The 9,949-nt window shown below is 41.2% G+C and overlaps 1 pseudogene; it reads left to right on the top strand.

Moving 5' to 3' along the window:
• The first annotated feature begins 5,341 nt into the window (after nt 1-5,341).
• LOC117713812 (methionine aminopeptidase 2 pseudogene) lies at nt 5,342-7,264 on the top strand (annotated as a pseudogene).
• Nucleotides 7,265-9,949: the final 2,685 nt, after the last annotated feature.

Genomic DNA, 9,949 nt, shown 5'->3' with positions numbered 1-9,949 from the left:
TGAAAGAAAAGTTAGCTTGAAAAAAAATTTTTTTTTTCTGGAAACTCTCTGCACACAAGCAATAATTTAAAAAGTTCAATGAAAACATTTCGAGGGATACACTGAAACTACAATGAGATTCACAATGAAGTTTATATCTTAAAACTTCAAATGAATGTTAATATTTTATATTTTATGAATATATTTCAAGTTAAGAAAATACAGTAAAACCAAACAGCAAATCACTTTAAGATAATTGCCTCTTTTCTTTTCCTTTCTCCTCTCCTCTTTTCTCCTTCCTCCCTCTCTCCTTCCCTCCCTTCTTCCTTCTTCTTTCCTTCCCTTCCTTCTTCTCCCCTTTTTCCTTTTCCTCTTCTCTCTTTTTCTTCTCATTTTCTTGTTATCCGATGTGTGAAAGCTTATGAAGACTGTGTTGATTATATGAGATTCTTCATTATTATTTGAAGTCATGAGAAAAAGTTCAAGGGAAACATCAAAAATATTTCTCATGGGCTGTTGCTATACTTGGGAATTCTGCAAACATTTAATCCACTGACAGAATCTTACAAGCTAACAATTGTTCTTTTAATTTTTAAATTAGATTTATTAGTTTATTTCAAATGTATTTTGCCCACATGTATGTAGGTGGATCACATATATGCTTCAGAGGTCAGAAGAAGCCATCAGAGTCACTGGACCTGGATACACCACTATGTTAGTGATGGGAATCAAATCTGGGTCCTGTGCAAGAGTAACAAGTGCTTTTGACCACTGAGTTTTCGCTCTAGACCCAATTGATCCATTTTAAAGAACTATTCCTTATGTTCTTAGTTCAACCAAGATTTAATCTACAAGGTTAAAGTTGTCCACATTTGGATCCTACTTTTGCACTCTGTTTACTTGGGAAGACACTGGCCCAGCGAGATGATCATGTGACTGAAGAGTGGCAGAGTTAGGATCTGAACCGAGACTGTTGAGCTCTCATTTCCAGCCTAAATGATCTCACTTAGTAGTTACAGGAAAGCTTATTTCTCAGACTACACTCATTTCAACCCATTTCCCCTACTAAGAAAGGAACGTTTATTTAAAAGAGGAAAAAATGATTGACAGGCACTCATGTCAGAGCCTACTCAGGACTCCTCCTTCTAACATAGCAGTTAGTGCCCAAACAGGGTTAGGAGAAAAGCACGAACACCCAGCTGAGAAGAAACCACTTCAAGTCTACATGCAGGCACTCACTTCAAGATTCCAAGGCATACTGTTCCATGTATAGTTTTTGGTACGAAGACATGGTAATTGCATAGATTCCTTCTTTGTCCTTATTGTGGATCTGGAGATTTAGTTAGCCTTTTATTTAAACTTTATTTTATGCCATAGAATAGATATGCTGTATTTTGCATTTAAAATTTTTATTTTTAAAGCTTTTTTAATGGCAAATTATAAATTCCCCCAAATCAACCCCCTACCCCAAAAAATACAATTAAAATTTTTTCTTTTGGTAGTTCTATAAAGTGAACCTGGGTCCTCACACATGCTAAGCTATATCCCCAGCACACACAACATTTTATTAATTATTTCATCAATTGACAAAGACAGTTGAGTGATTTTTACTTTTTTAACCCTTGTGAATCACATGGCTATAAAATTTATACCTAAGTTTTTGTTTGAACACCTGGCTTTGTACTACCATTACCTGTTTTTGTAAATTATGCCCTGGTGCCCAGAGATACATCTTTTCATTTAGGAATTATCTAGAATAGAATTTAGAGGTGTCTTGTCCTTTCCAGAAAGCTTGTTAACTCCCACATGAACTACCACACCAAGCTGCTAAGACCATAGAGTTAAAACATAGTCCCTCTTGAGAAACACATTCCACCTCCCCTTGCTCAGTAGAGCTGTCAACTGCTCTATGCCTGTGCCTTTTACCTACAATAGGCGTCTATGTGTGGGGTGGCCCTATAGGAAACCCTTTAAGGGGCATTTGTAAATAGAAATGGATTTTAGTTTTATACCACTGGCCTCTACTTCAGAATTCACCACAGTTCCCCCAAGGTGGAGGTGGGGCCTGTGTGAATATGATGACCTAGGAACTTGTGTCCTCAGAATTCATAATAATAACACTCTCCAGTCCCCAGGTTTTCAACAGACATCTTGAGCTCAAATGGATTAGGTAAAAACGGCTCTGAAGGTAGGATGGGAGTCTTATTTTAACTGACTTAAGGTTACATTGGCTTCAGATTCAAATGTGAATTCTTTTGAGTTGCGTCATCTGTTTTCAACCACATGTGGAAAGCAGAATATGGCTCCCAGCAGAGCCCTTTGTAAGCAGTTAGATGAGGAGGATGCTCATGCCCCTGAGCTACGTTCTGAGATGGAGTTAATACCTGTGCAAACCAGAAACCTTGGCAGTGATTGGTCAAAGTTAAATGTATATTTTTAAAACTGTTTGTTTTACTTTGTGGTTTCTTTATATAGCCCTGGTTGTCCTGGAACTCAGTATAGACTAGGCTGGCCTCAAACTCACAGAGACAAATCCACCTGCCTCTGCCTCCTGAGTACTGGGATTAAAGGTGTGTTCCTGGCTTTTTACTTTTTTAAAAAAGCTTAATATTTTATCGACCTTACAAAGTTCTCTCAAACCTCAGTCTTTATGGCTGAATGTCCTTTCTTGTGAACATCTTGCATAATTGCAAGATGTATATTTTTCATGAGTGCATGTTGTAGATTCCTTAGTGTTTCTTTAATCTCAAACACAAATGGATCTTTTAAAATTGGATAATGTCTATTTGTACCACGGTATTGACTGTGAAAGTAAATAACAACGAAATAACTAAGAACATATCTATTTGTATTTACATGAATATATGTATAATATACATATATCGAACACTTATACATGTAAGTTGAATGTATATAAAATGGAGTAACCTTTGATCATGGTGGTTTTCTCAAAGTTGTTGGCAAACAACAATTTTAATTCTTTGAGAAAAAAGGTTTATTTTATTGTTTACTTTATGTACATGTACACGTGTATGTGCAGAGGCCTGCAAGTGCCCCGATCCCCCAGATCTGGAGTTACAGATGGTTGTGAACAGTTCATCCTGGGTACTGGACCTGAACTCTGGTCCTTTGAAGGACTAGCAAGTGGCTTTTAATCACTGGCCCATTTCTCCATCTCTCTAGCTCCTTTCATTCTTTTCTCTATTTGTAGGCGTACTATTATTTTCATTGTTCTTTAAATTATTTATTTATTAATGTACTTTAGATCCTGATTACACCTCCCTCTCCTCCCAGTCCCCTCCCTCTTTTTTTTTTTTTTTTTTTTAAACTTTCACTAGTTATAAAAACTGATATTGAGGTTAAAAATTTCACAGATTGACCTTAGGACTAATTAAATGAAAAACACTATCACATGCCTGTGAAAATAATAACTTCAAAGGAATTTTAGAAAATCAGAGTGGAAACCTCCAACTATCATTTATATTTCCCAACTCAGAAGGCATGTGGGCAAATGTGATTATCAGACGTCTAGACTGTCAGCTGAAGAACTGAGTAGACAGTCAGTCACCTTGCGGTAACAGGAGGGCTGCTGGTTTTCCGGTTGGATGAGTTAATGATTTGTGAGGGTTGTATGGTCCCGAGGCGGTAGCACAGGATGTGAGGAGGCAGTGACCAGTCTCAGTGAATTCTCCAGACCGATCTCTTCTGGACCCCTTTTTATAACACTCTAAGAATTTGGGAGTCTGCATGAAACTATAAATTCTGTTGTAGTGCCAGAGAAAGCAGACTTCATTTATCTCGGAGCTTTGGGGATGTGGCTGGAGTCAGAGAGAAGCCTGGTTTTCTCCCCAGGCTTGGGCAGCGACTAAACTTAGCAAACTTCCCATCTACTCTTCTTGTGGGGCAGGGGGTGCAGGCCGGACTTTCCAGCTACACCAGCCTGACAGAGCTGAGGTGGCAGACTATAATACCCCAACTAGAATAGGCCTGTTACTGAGTCCAGAGAACCAAAGAAGAGATATCTCTTCCTTGCCCTTCAGCTGAAGGAAGCAGCTTATTCTAGACCCAGTACATGTCATAGAATCAGATACAGCCGATTGGCTTACTGACAGTCATTTTGTTGTTTTGCAGTATCTCAAATAAGCCTGATGCTTGTAGGCTAAGGAATAAAGCACCGAAGGAAACAACAGCCTAGTCAAAGGGATTCTGAAATTTGTGGTAGGAAGTTCATATGAAATGACAGCATTTAATGACTATGCTTGATGGCACCCTAACTTTAGCCCATATTCCTCATCTCCTCATCTCTTAGAGCAGTTGAGAGCCTGTGTGCTACTAACCCCATATCAATTCTGATGTAGAAATTATGAAGCTGCCTGTGCAGGGAACACATAGCCAGCCTGAAGAGAAGCTGCAAAGAAGCAGAGAGAACTCCCAAGGAGAACTAACTACAGAAAGGGAAACAAACGCCAGAGACTCACAAAAGCATGATTTTTAAAAAATCATTAAGCTATCCATCCACTATAAAACAGAGTGGCTGCTGGTGAGGACCAGAGAGCAATCCTGGATAATTAATCCGAAAAACCACAAACAGGAGAACACGAATGTTTGGAATCTATGGTAATATGCAAATAGTAGTGAGTTAGAAGTTTAAAAAAATGAAAAAGGAACAGATAGAAGAAAAGTTAGAAGGAAGTTCTCTAACTGAAGTCTTTAGGGTGAATACATCCACCCATCCCCAGGGTAGACAAAACAATCCCACCTAGAAATATCCTGGCAAAATTCCTGAATTATAGGGACAAAGGAGAGGTAGGCTAAAATTCTGTTGTGATTTGAATTCAAAATGCACTCCACAGGTTCATTGTTTGAATACTTGGTCCTTAGTTGGTGTCCCTGTTGTGGAACCTTTAGGAGTCTTGGAGGAGGAAGTACCTGTGTTCTCGTTCTCTCTCTCTCTCTCTCTCTCTCTCTCTCTCTCTCTCTCTCTCTCTCTCTCTCTCTCTCTCTCTCTCTCTCTCTGTGGTTGCACATGACCAACCAGCCTCCTGCTCCTGCTACTAAGCCTTTCCAAACTGTGATAGAATGACTCCCTTGAGCTACAAGCCAAAACAAGCCTGTATTGCTTATGTTGCTTCCTGGTCAGGGATTTTGCTACAGCAATGAGAAAAGTAACAAATACTGATTCCAAAGGAAATGCAAAAGTTCTATAGACAAGAGAGGAAATCTGATTAGCATTCTTAGCTTATTAAGGGACAGGAATCCTATATCCATCAGAGAAAAAGACGCCCAAGGCAGCTTCCGGCGTCGCTGGTGGAGGTGGGTGAAGAAAGAGCGGGCCCTTGCCGCTCGTTCTCGCTCTCTCTCTCTCCCTCTCTCTTTTTCTCTCTCTCGCTCTCTCGGGCAACATGGCGGGCGTGGAGGAGGCAGCGTCCTTCGGGGGCCACCTGAATGGCGACCTGGATCCCGACGACAGGGAAGAGGGAACCTCCAGCACGGCCGAGGAAGCCACCAAGAAGAAAAGACGGAAGAAGAAGGGCAAAGGGGCTGTGTCAGCAGTGCAACAAGAACTTGATAAAGAATCAGGAACCTCGGTGGATGAAGTAGCAAAACAGTTGGAGAGACAAGCACTGGAGGAGAAAGAGAGAGATGATGATGATGAAGATGGAGACGGTGGTGTTGATGGCGCAACTGGAAAGAAGAAGAAGAAGAGGAAGAGGAAGAGGAAGAGGAAGAGGAAGAGGAAGAGGAAGAGAGGACCAAAAGTTCAAACAGACCCTCCCTCAGTTCCAATATGTGACCTGTATCCTAATGGTGTATTTCCCAAAGGACAAGAGTGTGAATACCCACCCACACAAGATGGGCGAACAGCTGCTTGGAGAACCACAAGTGAAGAAAACAAGGCCCTAGACCAGGCTAGTGAGGAGATTTGGAATGACTTCCGAGAAGCTGCGGAAGCACATCGGCAGGTTAGAAAATATGTCATGAGCTGGATCAAGCCTGGGATGACAATGATAGAAATCTGTGAGAAGTTGGAAGACTTCCCGAAAGCTAATAAAGGAAAATGGATTAAATGCAGGCCTGGTGTTTCCCACAGGGTGTTCCCTCAACAACTGTGCTGCCCATTACACTCCCAATGCTGGTGACACGACAGTCTTACAGTACGATGACATCTGTAAGATAGACTTTGGAACACATATAAGTGGTAGAATAATCAATTGTGCTTTTACTGTTACTTTTAATCCCAAATATGACATATTATTAAAAGCTGTAAAAGATGCCACTAATACTGGAATAAAGTGCGCTGGGATTGACGTTCATCTCTGTGATGTCGGTGAGGCCATTCAAGAAGTTATGGAATCCTATGAAGTAGAAATAGATGGGAAACATATCAAGTGAAACCCATATGTAACTTAAATGGACATTCAATTGGGCCATATAGAATTCACGCTGGAAAAACAGTGCCCATTGTGAAAGGAGGGGAAGCTACAAGAATGGAGGAAGGAGAGGTGTACGCCATTGAGACCTTTGGTAGCACAGGGAAGGGCGTGGTTCATGACGACATGGAATGTTCACACTACATGAAAAATTTTGATGTGGGACATGTGCCGATAAGGCTTCCAAGAACAAAACACTTGTTAAATGTCATCAACGAAAACTTCGGTACCCTTGCCTTCTGCCGAAGGTGGCTGGATCGCTTGGGAGAAAGTAAATACTTAATGGCTCTGAAGAACCTGTGTGACTTGGGCATTGTCGACCCATACCCGCCACTGTGTGACATTAAAGGATCATACACGGCACAGTTTGAACACACCATACTGTTACGTCCAACCTGTAAAGAAGTTGTCAGCAGAGGAGATGACTATTAAACTTAGTCCAGAGCCAATTCAACGTCTTTATTTTTTAAGCTTTATTGGAACACATTGTACCACAAGTAATTTGCAACATGTTGTCTGTGTTAGCAGTAGACCTGTGTAATACCGTTATCCATGTTTAAAGGAGTTTGATCAAAGGCAAACTGTCTACATGTAATTAACCAAGGAAAGGCTTTCAAGACTTTAATGTTAACTGTTTCTCCCGTCTAGGAAATAATGTACTGCTCACTAGTTAGGAATTACTTACAAGTTTTGTTTTGAAGACATAAGAGATGCTTTTTGGACATTTATATTGCCATATTCTTACTTGGATGCTTTGAATGACAACATACATCCAGTTCTGCACCTATGCCCTCTGGTATTGCTTTTTAACCTTCCTGGAATCCATTTTCTAAAAAATAAAAGACATTTTCAGATCTGAGAGAAAAAAAAAAGACGCCCAAAGTGTACACATTCATCATCCCATCTGAAGAAAACTGTTAACAAAATCTTGTAAACACGGTGTCTAATGAGGAAAGTGTTCTTGGGGAGGACGAGGGCAGGAAAAGGATGCTGAGATAAGGCTCTTATAAAATGGATAATAATGATGTCAAATGAGATTATGAACCAGAAGAGACATACTCTAAGGGGAAAGCCAATAGAAGCAGGGGCTAAAAATTAAATTATCTAGCTTTGAAAGAGAAGTGTTTGTGGGGATGAGGGGCTGTGGAAGAGAAAGCTGTCTCAGAGTTTGTCTTGGTGGGCAGGGGAAGTGGGCAAGAAGATGAGTCATAAGGGAGGAGGGGAGGAGAGGAGCAGAGAGGGGAGGAGAGGGTAGAGAGAAGAGCAGAGAGAAGAGGAATGCACTGGAGGAGGCAAAGGGCCAAGGAGGCTGCCATGTGTGTGTGCTGTTTATTTGCAGACTACCTGAGACTAACTGATGAAGCAGATGTCAAGGACACAGTGCTAAGGAGTTCATGTTTATTCCACCAGTGCTTTCCCTGTGAATTTGCACTGTGCTCAGCTGGGTTCTAGGGAAGCAGAGGCTCTCTCCACATCACTGTTGCCTACTGTGCTAGCACGGAGCAGCAGAGTGCAGTTGTGAGATGTGTTTGTTTAATAACTAGCCTGGACTAAATCTGAAGTTTTCCTATGGTGTGTAACTGCTTATGGAACTTTTGAATTTAAATTTTTGGGAAATACACCCATCCGTAGTCAGCACTAATTGGACTTAGTACGGTTATTTATAATAATTTTTTTTTCCCCTCAAGACAGGGTTTCTTTGTGTAGCTTTGTCTGTTCCAGAACTAGCTCTGTAGACCAAGGTGATCCCAAACTCACAGAGATCCTCCTGCCTCTGCCTGCTGAGTGCTGCAATTAAAGGTATACACCACCATTGCTCAACAATAGTAAAAATATTTTAAAAAGGACATTAAGTTAGGAGGGAGACCGATTGATAGGTCCTGGGGAGAAGTTGGAGGGAGGTAGAAGGGAGTGAGTAAGATAAAAATACATCATATACATGCATGAAAATTTCAAAGAACACATAAAAATATTATTATTATTTTCTCCTTGTTATTTTTAATCCTGGATTTATAGAGGCTGCATAGTTAGTTAGCAACCACTGATTTGTCATGGATGTGTGTGAAGCGTTGAGTCTGTGAGTCTTTAGTTGTTCATGGATCTAGGTGTGCTTGGAGAAGACATTTAAAAATTAGGCCATGTTTCAGATATCACATCTCAAATCCTTGTGAATGCTGTGGCTTTTCACACACACACACACACACACACACACACACACACACACACACACACATTATGCCTGATGACAGTACCTGAATGGTCATCTGGGATCACACTGTTCAACAGTATCAACAGTATCCAAGACATGTGGGACCCCAGGAGCTGTTGTGTGACTCTGTCACCAAAAGTCTCCAGGTTTCCATTGTTCATTACATCAAAAGTTGACCCAGACTTGTAGGTCAGTAAGTCATTCTTCAAAGACAGTGTCTTAAGTAGGAGGTCCAGGAGATAAGAAGATAAAAAAGAAAAGCCAGGGTAGGGAGATCTTGCATAAACGGATGGCTTATATCAAACAAATTTATTAAGAAGTATAGTGTCTTACATACTATTGGTAGGGACAGAGTCAGCAAAAGGCCATTATACAATGGGATGAAGTATCTCAGGAAGCTAATATAGCAACATCACATAAAGGGGAACCCAAGATCTGTCAAGGATGTCAGAGACCAAGCACATGGCGGCCTTGGTACTGATAGTGATTGCAACTTTGAGTGGGAACAGTTGGGTTCTCAGGAGCCACAGGTGCAGCTCCTCCAAGGCCCTAGCTCCAGGCCATTATCAGCTCTGCTAAGCATATTCCTGGTTTTAAAGAAAGAACTGTGTCCCTTCTCTACACATCAGGGCCTCAGGGAAAATTTCCCAAAGCCTTGGCTCTAGCCTATTTCTGCCTCTGCCAAACATGTTTCTGATATGTCAAGGCCTCCAGGAAAGCTTTGGATCAGTGAAGCCCTCAAGAAAAAGGCAACCTGAGGATCTCTCTGGAACATGAACCTCCCAATTTACAGAAAGGAAACAGACTAATATGGCATGGGAGAAAAATCCAGGGTCACCAAGGATGTGCCCTACTTTACCAGGGGAGCTTGAGTGTGCCTGCTGCTCAAGTCCTACCTAAGTGACACATGAGTGTCTCAGTCTGATACACAATAACAGCAACATTCTCAGGTTGGAAAATCCCAGTAACTATCAAAGCAGCAATCCCTGCAGAAATGAGAACAATATGTTCTATAGAGAAGGCCCTGCATGAGTGGTTCTCTGTATTATTAATTCATAGGTGTTCTGTAAGTACTTCTTGAATGAAAAAATGAGAAAATAATACCCAGGGCATGAGTTTGTCAGTTAATGACAGGCAATCACAGAGAACTCCGTGGAACACAGATGCTAGATGTCAAGCTGAGAGATGGCGCAGAGCTCTTCCACATTCCTTGCAGGTTAGGGTCCTGCACATGGACCAGAGCTCCTAAGGATGAGCACAACTCTATGTCCTACTGAAGAAGGACTAATGATTTCCATTTTCTGTCTCCCCAACTCTCTGTGCCATGGTC

This window comes from Arvicanthis niloticus, chromosome 8 (assembly GCF_011762505.2).
Source record: "Arvicanthis niloticus isolate mArvNil1 chromosome 8, mArvNil1.pat.X, whole genome shotgun sequence".
NCBI lineage: Eukaryota > Metazoa > Chordata > Mammalia > Rodentia > Muridae > Arvicanthis > Arvicanthis niloticus.
This window is presented reverse-complemented; position numbering and strand designations above follow the sequence as displayed.